This window comes from Pleuronectes platessa, chromosome 16 (assembly GCF_947347685.1).
Source record: "Pleuronectes platessa chromosome 16, fPlePla1.1, whole genome shotgun sequence".
In the NCBI taxonomy this organism is placed as follows: domain Eukaryota; kingdom Metazoa; phylum Chordata; class Actinopteri; order Pleuronectiformes; family Pleuronectidae; genus Pleuronectes; species Pleuronectes platessa.
In genome coordinates this window covers 13,172,060-13,182,625 of record NC_070641.1, presented here as the reverse complement: position 1 = coordinate 13,182,625, position 10,566 = coordinate 13,172,060, and positions in this window count along the sequence as shown.

Genomic DNA, 10,566 nt, shown 5'->3' with positions numbered 1-10,566 from the left:
TTGTCCCTTATGCGTCAGTTTTTTGCGGATTTAAGACTGCCCAAAGCTACGGATGATCAAAAATTACAACTGAATGCCCCAATCACCAGAGAGGAGGCGCTACTTGCTTTGAAATATATGCCGTCCGGTAAGGCCCCAGGGCCAGATGGGTTTGGCTGCGAGTTTTATAAAGAGTTTAGTGGTATTCTTTTAGACCCTCTGTTGTCTATGCTCAATCACTCATTTAAGAATGGGATTCTGCCTCAATCCCTTAGGGAGGCCAACATCTCTCTCATCCTTAAAAAAGGGAAAAACCCGGACAGCTGTGCATCTTACAGGCCGATAGCCTTACTTAACTCTGACCAAAAATTGCTCTCCAAAATTTTGGCCTTGCGCTTGGAGAAGGTTCTGCCCCATATTGTCAAGGAAGACCAAACAGGTTTTGTCAAGGGCCGGAACTCCTGTGATAATGTGAGGAGGCTCCTTAACATTATTCAACTAACTCAGAACTGCAAGGACCCGGCCCTCGTGTTGTCTCTCGACGCCGAAAAGGCATTTGATCGGGTCGAGTGGTCGTATTTATTTTACGCTCTGGAGGAATTTGGCCTAGGCGGCAATTTTGTGAATTGGATTAGGGTTCTATATAACACCCCGACGGCAGCGGTTTTGACTAATGGGCTGAGATCTGATAACTTCCCCCTCCACCGCGGGAATAGGCAGGGTGACCCCCTCAGCCCCCTGCTCTTTGATATTGCTATCGAGCCGCTGGCCCAAGCAGTAAGGCAAAACATTTTAATTTCTGGTATTTTCGTTGGTGATAAGGAACTCAAAATTACTTTATATGCGGATGACATTTTGATACATTTATCACGGCCCCAAACTTCTCTTCCCTGCTTGATTGAGGTCATCTCGTCATTCAGCGCCTTTTCAGGATATAAAATTAACTTTGCAAAATCCGAGGCCATGCCGCTGGGGTCATTAACATGTGTTCCAGATATGGCTGAGCCCTTCCCGTTCCGCTGGTCTCCCACCGGTTTTGTTTACTTAGGAGTGCATATAACACCCACTTTTGGTCAAATGTTTAAGTCCAATTTCCCCCCCCTATTGGATGCTATAAGGGCGGACCTGGACCGCTGGGCTCCTCTCCCTCTTTCCTGGCTGGGTAGGGTTGCTCTTATAAAAATGAATATCCTGCCTAGATTGCTGTACCCACTGCGAATGATCCCTATCTTATTATCCAACAAGGTTATCAAGGTGCTTGAAGGCTGGCTAAACTCCTTCATTTGGAGCAAAAGGAAGCCCCGTCTCAAGATGATGAAACTTCAAATGGCAGGTTGTGATGGAGGGTTAGATGTGCCAAATCTTAGATTTTACCAACTGGCATCACACCTGCGGGTGATTGCAAGCTGGCACAATTGTGATCCAGCCTCGATTTGGCACGATATTGAATCCTCTCAGTCAAAGTGTCCCCTGTTTAATCTATTGTTTGTGAAATATCCTGAATCTGTTAAAAAATACTGTTCTAACCCTGTCACTCTTAGTACCATCAGAGCCTGGAGATCCATTCGCTCTATAGAAGGTCGGGCTCAATTTTCGTCTCCTCTCATTTCCATTCTTGACAACCCGGACTTCCTGCCAGGCTGTGGTGATCAGGGCTTTAAAGTGTGGAGCACCCAAGGGCTGAAGAAAATGGGTGATCTATTTAAGGGTCAGACTTTGTTATCCTTTCAGCAGTTGCAACAAAAATTTAGTTTATCCAATCAGGGTGACTTTTACAGATATTTACAAATTAGAGATTTCATAGTTAAAGACACCACATTAATGACTAATAACACCACTTCGTGTGTGGAGAAGACCTTGACTCTGCAGATTAGTAAGAAGTGTATTTCTGTTTTTTACAGAGCTCTGAACTCTAGTTCTCCTCTTACCTCACAAACCACCAAGCAAGCCTGGGAGAAAGATTTAGGCGTTGCCATAGATGATGCTGACTGGCGGGAAGTCTGGTCTCAGGCCATGAACATTTCTGTGTGTAACCGCACCAAATCCATACAGTTCAGAATTGTGCATCGCACGCATATAACACCTGTTGGCAAGAACAAAATGGATTCTAATATCTCCCCGCTCTGCTGGAAATGCAGATCTGAGACTGGTAGTTATGCCCACTGCCTCTGGTCATGTGTGAAATTACAAAACTACTGGTCTAGTATTGTGATTGAACTGACTGTTATCTTTGGTGTCCCAATACGGATGGACCCTATGTGCCTGATACTTGGTCTCCCAGAGGGTAGGATCACTGACAGTAAACACAGGAGACTTTTTAATATACTGTCTTTTGCTGCTAGAAAGAATATTCTACTCTTCTGGAATAAGAATGTTGTTCCAACAAAAAAGTCATGGCACAACATTGTGATGGACTGCATTCCCAGTGAATACATCACATGCATGCTTCATTCAAAAATAGATTCCTTCTATAAGGTCTGGGACCCTTATTTGCAGCATGTTGGGCCCACACTGTCATCATCCTTGCTTTGTGGGTTTCCCAGATCAGCCTAGCTTGTCTCTGTGACTTTGTCTTGAGTGGTTATGTGCACCTTGTGGCCTTGCTATGTTTGTATGCTCTGTATTGCCTTGTCTTGATGTGGAGGGGAGGGGGGGGGGGGCGGGTTGGGAAATGTGCCCAATGTCATTTATTCTTATTTTCTATCTACTGTACCCACATACCCACATTTGTTTTGTTTTTTTCCTTTTGTGTCGTGTCTGAGCAGTTCTGTATGTTTTGTGTTATGAGAAAATGTAAATAAAAAATATTATTAAAAAAAAAAAAAAAATATGTGACCTATTCATGTAAGATCCCAAGATTGCAGAAAGGATTTTGAAGGCCCCAACAAAGCACCCCTGCGGTAAACTATTTGAAACATTGTGCATTCATTTGATTGAAAGTGTTGTTTAGAATTTTTAGGTTGATATATTAATCTGTAATGATTATTTTCGGCTAGGTGAAGCGTAGAAAAACATTTGCCTTGAGTCATTATATTGACTGAATTCCTATCTTTTACATTGCAGGTGGAGATGCTGTTTTGGTGGTGGAGGACACGGAGAACAGAGTGACGCTGAACCAGCTCCTCATGTTCGTCACTGGGGCAGACAGAGTTCCTCCCCTGGGATTCCCAGGAGAGCCAACTATAAACTTTTTGCACACTGTCACGGTCTTCCCGGAAGCAAACACCTGTGCTATGATTCTAAAGTTGCCGCTACACAACACATTTGAATCATTCTCTGATTCAATGATATCAGGAATCATCCAGTCCCCCTGTTTTGGTTATGCCTAATTTTTTGCTGGTATTTAAACTTTTTTTTTTGCATGTTTTGCATCTTTAAATATGTTGTTTTGCATGTTCTGCATCTTTAAATAAACAATGTTCCAGTTCCACGTTTTTATGCTTTGCCAGACCCTTATTGGATGACTACAATCAAAGCTTTTGTTTGGCCGTCTGCCAAAATAATACATGTTGGCTTACAACTAGTGACTACAATGAAGTCTTCTATCTGCCCAATAATGTTTTTCTTCTTTCTTGCCTTCTCAAATTCAACATTTGTATGGTTAATTATCTGCTGTCAAAGCACAGATTCTGTTGAATGATGGATGCTTAAAATTTACTTTGAAACACAGATAAATGCGGTTGTTAATTCACAAATGTTTTCTGTTTCATCAAAGAAATTCCATTGTGATCATTTACATTGCTACATTGATTTATACATTAACTACAACTTTTGAAAAAGAAAGTGAATAATATAGCCTAGATAGAAAACAGAAAATGTCATAGGCCTGGGGGGTATTCCACGAACGGACGTTAAACAAACAGAGTTAACGCTGAACTCTAGGTTGAGTGAGCCTGTGCCAACTAAACCAGAGCTGTCGGTTCCACGGCACCGGTTATGCATTAAGGCCAATGTATGCTTCTGCGTTTTGACGGACACGGACAGATAGGACCGCCCTCTCCAACGTGGAACGCCCTCTCCGTGCCTCTCCGAGGCTCCTCGGAGAGCTTTTCGTGCCGCGCTCATTTTTCTAACTATACGTCGAAATGACGGACAGCCCACGGATAGCACTTGGCTTTGATTGGTCCGCTAACGCCAGCATTTCGGAATGGAAACTTCCTGTTCCATTCCCTACATCACAATAAACCAAAATCACAACTACGACTCTATGATTAATGTGACAAGTGTGTCCGACTGACGGTGGCTGGTTAGAGCACTTACAGCATGTGTGTACGGTCACATACGGTTATAACGAACTTTGATAACGGGGGTAGCGGGCTAGCCACCATGCTAACTGCGGTGGGAACAGCGCAAAAACCCGCTGACTTTAATCCCGCGGCTCTCATGACACTTTCTCAAACACCGTCAGGTTAGAAGCAAACACTTGGTAGTAGTTAGTATCGGGTGTCCCTGCTGACTGTGTGTGGAAGCTGGGGGGAGCTAGCTGCCTCCGTGTAGCTTCAAGCTGTTGCAGCTGTTGAATTAGCAACGCGTTTGGAAACAAGACCGGGGAACCGCTGCGCTAAGACACGATAACAAAAGCATTTTGACCCGCTGGGTGTCACTTTATTCAGCAAAAACTGTCGCGTCATCAACATCCTGTTTCTGTTACCATTGTTCCCTGTGTGTGAGGAGCCGGGAGGACGTAAATAAACCAGCGTGGACTTCTTCTATATACCTCATGAGGTAGGCTTCTCTATGCTCGAATTCAGTGGCGCCATCTACTGATCTGGCGGTGAATTGTTTTCACAACAAAAAGGCTCGTAGAACTATAAATCAAAAAGGGTCCGTCCGATCCGTCCGTCCGTCATTCCGAAACGGACTCGGAGAAGCATACTGAGGCCTTTAGTTCAATCAACACAGGGTTGGTTAACACAGGGTTGTGCGCGTCCACGCCAAACCTATAAAGAAGTGATTTATGGATCATGGAAACCCTGATCGAAATGGGGAAACGGGCCGCTTGAAAGTGAAAATGTCATGTTGTCCTGGGAACCGGATTTTCAGTTCTAAACAACCGAACGAGAGATGGCATTGAGATGTGCGAGAGATGTGTCGTTTCTTTCAAAATGAAAATAAATCAATATCAAGAGGTGAAAATCACTACCAATCGAAACATGTCGAGGCGTTAATGTATTCAATGCACGCTACTGTGGAGAAGGCTATTTAAATATATTAAAGATTTGCGTGAGAATCTGTATCTCTCCAGCAAAAAGTCATCCGGATATAGCCATGGTCTTATAAATCTCTCCCGGTGGATTGCACGAATAATTGGCGCTCCGGTATCAACAGGGCTCTCATCAAAAGGGCATGCCATTGTGAACACATGGAATCTGCGGTGAACGCAGCTTTAAATCCCCAAAACCGGGTTATGTTCCAAACTTAACCTGCACAAAACCTGGTCCGACCAGGTTTGATTCAGAGCATATGTTGCTATAGTAACTAACGTTTTTTATAAAATGTCATCAACTTATTCATCAACAAGTCATTGGATATATTAATACCAGAAAATAATGAAGAAAAAAATTATATATATAGACTGGGAATCGAACCCCAGTCCCAACGGCGGCGGCGTGCATATCCTCTCCACACGGCGGCGGCGTAGCTTCTCCACACGTTCATTTCACACGTTGTTATCCTTCTCCAGGGAATCCTGGCACTATCCACTCGCCATACTGTCCTCCGATGAACAGGACTCCGTCCCGTGTGGTCACGCGCTGGCAAGGGTGTCACTCGCTTGGTTGGTTCGCCATCTATTCCACTGCACGCATGAAGCTACAATGCTAGCATGGATGCTAAGCTCCTCGCGATCTTTCAGTCAGTCTAAATCACCTTTCAAATGTCCAAAAAAAAAACACAGCCTACCGACGTTGACAGAACACTTTTAGAAAATAAAATAAAAGTTTACAACAGTCTAAATCCAGGCTTTCTAGTAACTTTAGTTCACTGGCTGCAAACTAGAGTCTCTTTTTCTCTGTCTCCCTGTCTTCCACCTGCCGTTCTCCGGAGCAGGAGAACTACCTGCCTACACCTGGGCTTTTTTTTACCCTGAAAGTGACCTGACAGGTATGCAACCTGAAGGTTCCACCCGGTAAACTGGTTGGAGTATGTTACTTTCACTATTTGTTTATTATTGTGGTTGTTTCCATTAGTTTTATTGTTATCATTATCATTATTGTTCTTATTGTTTTAATTGTATTGTTGCTTGTTTTGTATTCGAGCAATGGCCCTCCTCCAACACCCTGCATCAGAGTCTTGGGATGAACGAACCATAGACATGTATGGTGATTTATAGTGAGATTTATATTGTGTGTATTTATTTTGTATATTTACATTTTTACCTCAGTTTTCTGTTTTTAGAATCTAATTAATGGTAATTATGTGAAGTAGATAATATATTCTGTATTCTCCGGATCTGGAATTATATTATGTGTAATGTAATGTGTATATCATCTTACATGCATATAATGTGACAGATGTTTAATTGATGCAGTGATAACAACGATTGATGCTGCAGAGACATTAAGAGAGTGTTGTGTGTGTGTGAGAGCATTATACGAATGGAATGCATTTGTAAGTCTGGTTTACCCTCCAGCTTCGTTCTTCTACTTTTCAGATGAGTATTTGTTTTTCACAAATCACAGAATGTCTATTATTTGCTTTCAGTTTGTAAGTTAGAAATACGTACGTTGAAGCGTTGCCATCTAAATACACGGTTTTGAAAAACAAAAGTTCATTAACTTGTCTGAAATTCAGCTTTTCTTTTGTCAGTTCAAGTGAAATCTTCCCAGAATTCAAAGATCACATTTTTGACGGGTGTTACATCAACCGTTTTAATAATTTAACAGCATTTTGTTTATGTGTATTTATTCAGCATTCCTTCTGAAACCCACATATATTTTTATCAATTAGAGACCTGGAATAATCTACAGTTTATTGCTGGTTTATATAATTTAAAGCAAAGGCTGTGATCAGGTGCCATTGTCTTCAACAAAGAATGTTATATATAATAGGAATATAGCTGTGGCATTATACAGATATGCTGCTGCTTTCGAGATCTTGATGATCATCCAACCTTTTCATGCAACTCCCAATGGTTACTGTCAGAGTTATCTCCAGTAATGAATAAAAAAGCTCCTGGGTATAACTGCAGCAGAATATAAACAGACCATATATCACCATGAGCAATAACAATTCATGTCTTGATTTCATTAAGATTTGCCTGTTTTTCCCACTGTTTTCTGTATAAGAAAAATAATCTGAATTTTAGGTTTCAAGTCAACATATGGTCAATAACCTGGAGAAGGCCTGGGTTTGTGATGAACTGCTTTCAAAATACTATTATCTCCAAGAAAGAACAAAATAAAAGAGTCGTAAAATTAGTATTGTTACTTGTGGTGCTGAAGTCTGACATACAGGTATTACTTGAACTAAAACACATTTCCCTTAGTAAATTGTAAAAATTATCTATTTTTTTATTCTTTGTTGTTTAACAAGACCTTGAGAAAGAAAACACACTTTTCGAAACACCTGCCTAGAACCAGCCCAGCTGTTTCATTTTTACGGTACTTGTTTAATCCGGTTTCTTTTCCATTTGTTTTCTTGCAGTTTTATGTTTAACAAAGGAGAAACATGACACAGAAGAGATCTCTTAATTTGACATCTGCAAGAGAGGATTGCCTCTGAGAATATGTTTATTTAATGATTAGAAAGAGAGTGAATCACATCCTTATGGATCGTTCTCGTTTTGACAATAATCTGAAAATTCAAACTGGACTTTTATGCAGCCAAGAATTAGATGACTTATTATTGCACTGATTATTATTTAGTGGGGATATGTGATATACTCTCATGTTAATGTTCTACGTGTGATGTGATGAGGATGAGCATTACCTCTGGCTCCACTGGTGCTCGAAAGAGGCTTAACTGTGGTATCTAAACACTCATGATTGGTGCAGCTTATTGCAGACCCTTTGGATTCATATATGCAGATTCTACCATTGTGGTGAGAACAAGCTTCGGCAGAATGGCTGTGAGAAGACAGAGGTAGTAAATGGAGAGAACACTGGCCTTAAGCTGTGCCGCAGGACTGAAAACGAGGCAGTGATTAATCTGAGGGACTTTTATTTATAAATCTACAGTAAAAGCCTGTACAAAGCATTTGCTAAAGTTTGTTGTTTATTTATGAATTCCATTATATATATATATAAAACATTGTGGTGCAGGCTACACAAAACTCTAAACCTAAACTATTAATTATTCAGTTATTGTCCTAAACTAATCTTACTTAATTGTCTTCTGGAAAGGTTTCGTGGCGTAGCGAGATAGTGGGATCATACACTATTAGAGCACATGTAGCTGCTGGAAAGCTTAAAGGTTTCCCTCCATCTCTGTCTGTTTTCCTGCAGCAACTACCGGAAGATCGACTTCTTAAATCTTTAATCACCTGTGGTGCAGCAGGCAGAGAAATAATTGCTTATTTTGTAACAGCACCCACTTAAATCATGAGGGGTATGATAGGGAGGCTCACTTACACTCTTACAGGGGCCGACAGGGAATACAGATACTGACATTTTAGCAGAAGATGTTTGTTTACATTGCAGGTTATTACACTTGACCTGAGAGGATTCCTAATGATCGTCAGGTTGTTGCAAAGTAGATCAGCCATATTGACAATATGAGGAGCCTTTGGATCAGATCTGTGAAGCAAGGAGGGGGAGCACCAAAAGATCGTACGTACCGTAAGTTTTTACGGAAAAATTTTAAGCTCACAGATGTTTCCTGAAATCACTGCAACACACGCAGCTAAACAACCTGTCGGGTCCAATGACCAGTTTTCCTTATTTGGTACTAGAAACATGGCAAAGTGAAACCACCAGCAACCAATGAGTCAGTCAGCTCAGCCTCGTGCTTTTATTGTGAAATCACAACCCTTGACCCAACCCTTTAATGCAAGGTTGCAGAAAAAGTCACCATATATCCACTGCTGTTTGGGATTTGTCCAAATTGTGACTTATAGTATTGTCGGTTGAAGGAACCCCTCTATCCTCTTTTTGAGTTGTCATGCTATTTCTGCAAAGACACAAGCACATAAGTGTAGCGTAAGCATTCCTTCTCTCTTTTCAGAAGAAGAAAGTGAAATTAAATGTGAGCGGGCTCGTCAGATTAATAAGTGATACCCACAGTAAGGCTCCGGCCGTGTTTAACATCTTGTTAAGAGCTGCTGAAAATGACATGAGCTACACCGAGAGAGATGTTATCTTGCAAATGTTCCCTTGCACGGCCGTGGTGAATGTGTCGTCTTGCCAAAAGCATCTTCCCTCGGATATTTCTTCCGGATGTACGCTCGTTCCGAACCACTGGAGCAGCTCCAGTCTAATCCCTGTCACCGGGTGAGAGAAAGTAGATGTTGTTAACAGTCGTGGTGAACAGGGACTGGCGAGGTGAAATTACACCATTGCAGTTGTCGGTTTTTAGAAGGGTGAATCTTTAATGATTCACTAAGGACACCAAACTGCAGTCCTACCCCCCAACATGTTGCTCCTCTCCCTACAACAGAAGATAGATAGATTCCTTTAATAGTCCCACAGTGGGACAGCAAGTGTAGACACAGCTTGTAGGGAAGTGGTCAGGAGTGTAACATGTGTAATACATGAACACTAGCAGGTACTAGAGCAGATGTTTTATTCTCTGCTTTGTGCCATTGAGTGTAGATGTCCCCCTTGATGTCCCCCCCCCCCCCCCCCCCCCCCCCCTTCGTCTGTAGACAGGTGCAGGATGTTGGCTGGATCCAGTTGCCTTATTGAAAAGCTGACCTTTAACGCATCTCGAGACTTGAGGCTTTGCATACCAATGATGATCCAATTCCTCAGTAGCCTGGACGGTCAGATGATCTGCCTGTCAACGCCACTGCTGGATTCTCCATCAGCTGAATGGAGCTTCATCATTGGCCCCCAGTGGTTTTTGAGTTCCACAATCACGGTATAATAATTCACTCTAAATGTTGTTTTGTCTTTTTTACCCGCAGGCACGGTCATTGTCTTCACTTGTCTGCATTTGTGAACAAGGTGAATACGAAAGTAGGGCGCATGCCAATTTGGAGATTATTAATAAGTCATCAACAGAGGTGTTTTAAAGCCAGTGCAATTTAATCAGGTATGCAAAGACATGGCCTATATTGAAAACATAAATATGGTGGCAGTAGATGTAGAAGTAGATGGTAGATCTGTGTCACGTCCCAAAGAAATGATGCAACAGTGCCACCTACTGTGCATGAGCTGCACACACTGTGATCAGTGGATGGCAACAAGTACGCAATGAATTATGGGTCCTATTTTTATCGAACAAAAAAATAAATGAATAAAAATAAGTAATGATAGAGATTATGTTAGGGCTTGTAGGTCAGTTAACATAAAACATGAATAACTTTTTCCATTACATTAAGACTGTATTGCTACAGTATCAGTTGTTTGTGACTGTAATACAAATTCAAAATATTAAGAAAATACAGATTTTTAACATGGACTTCATCCTTTACAAGCAACTGTGAAA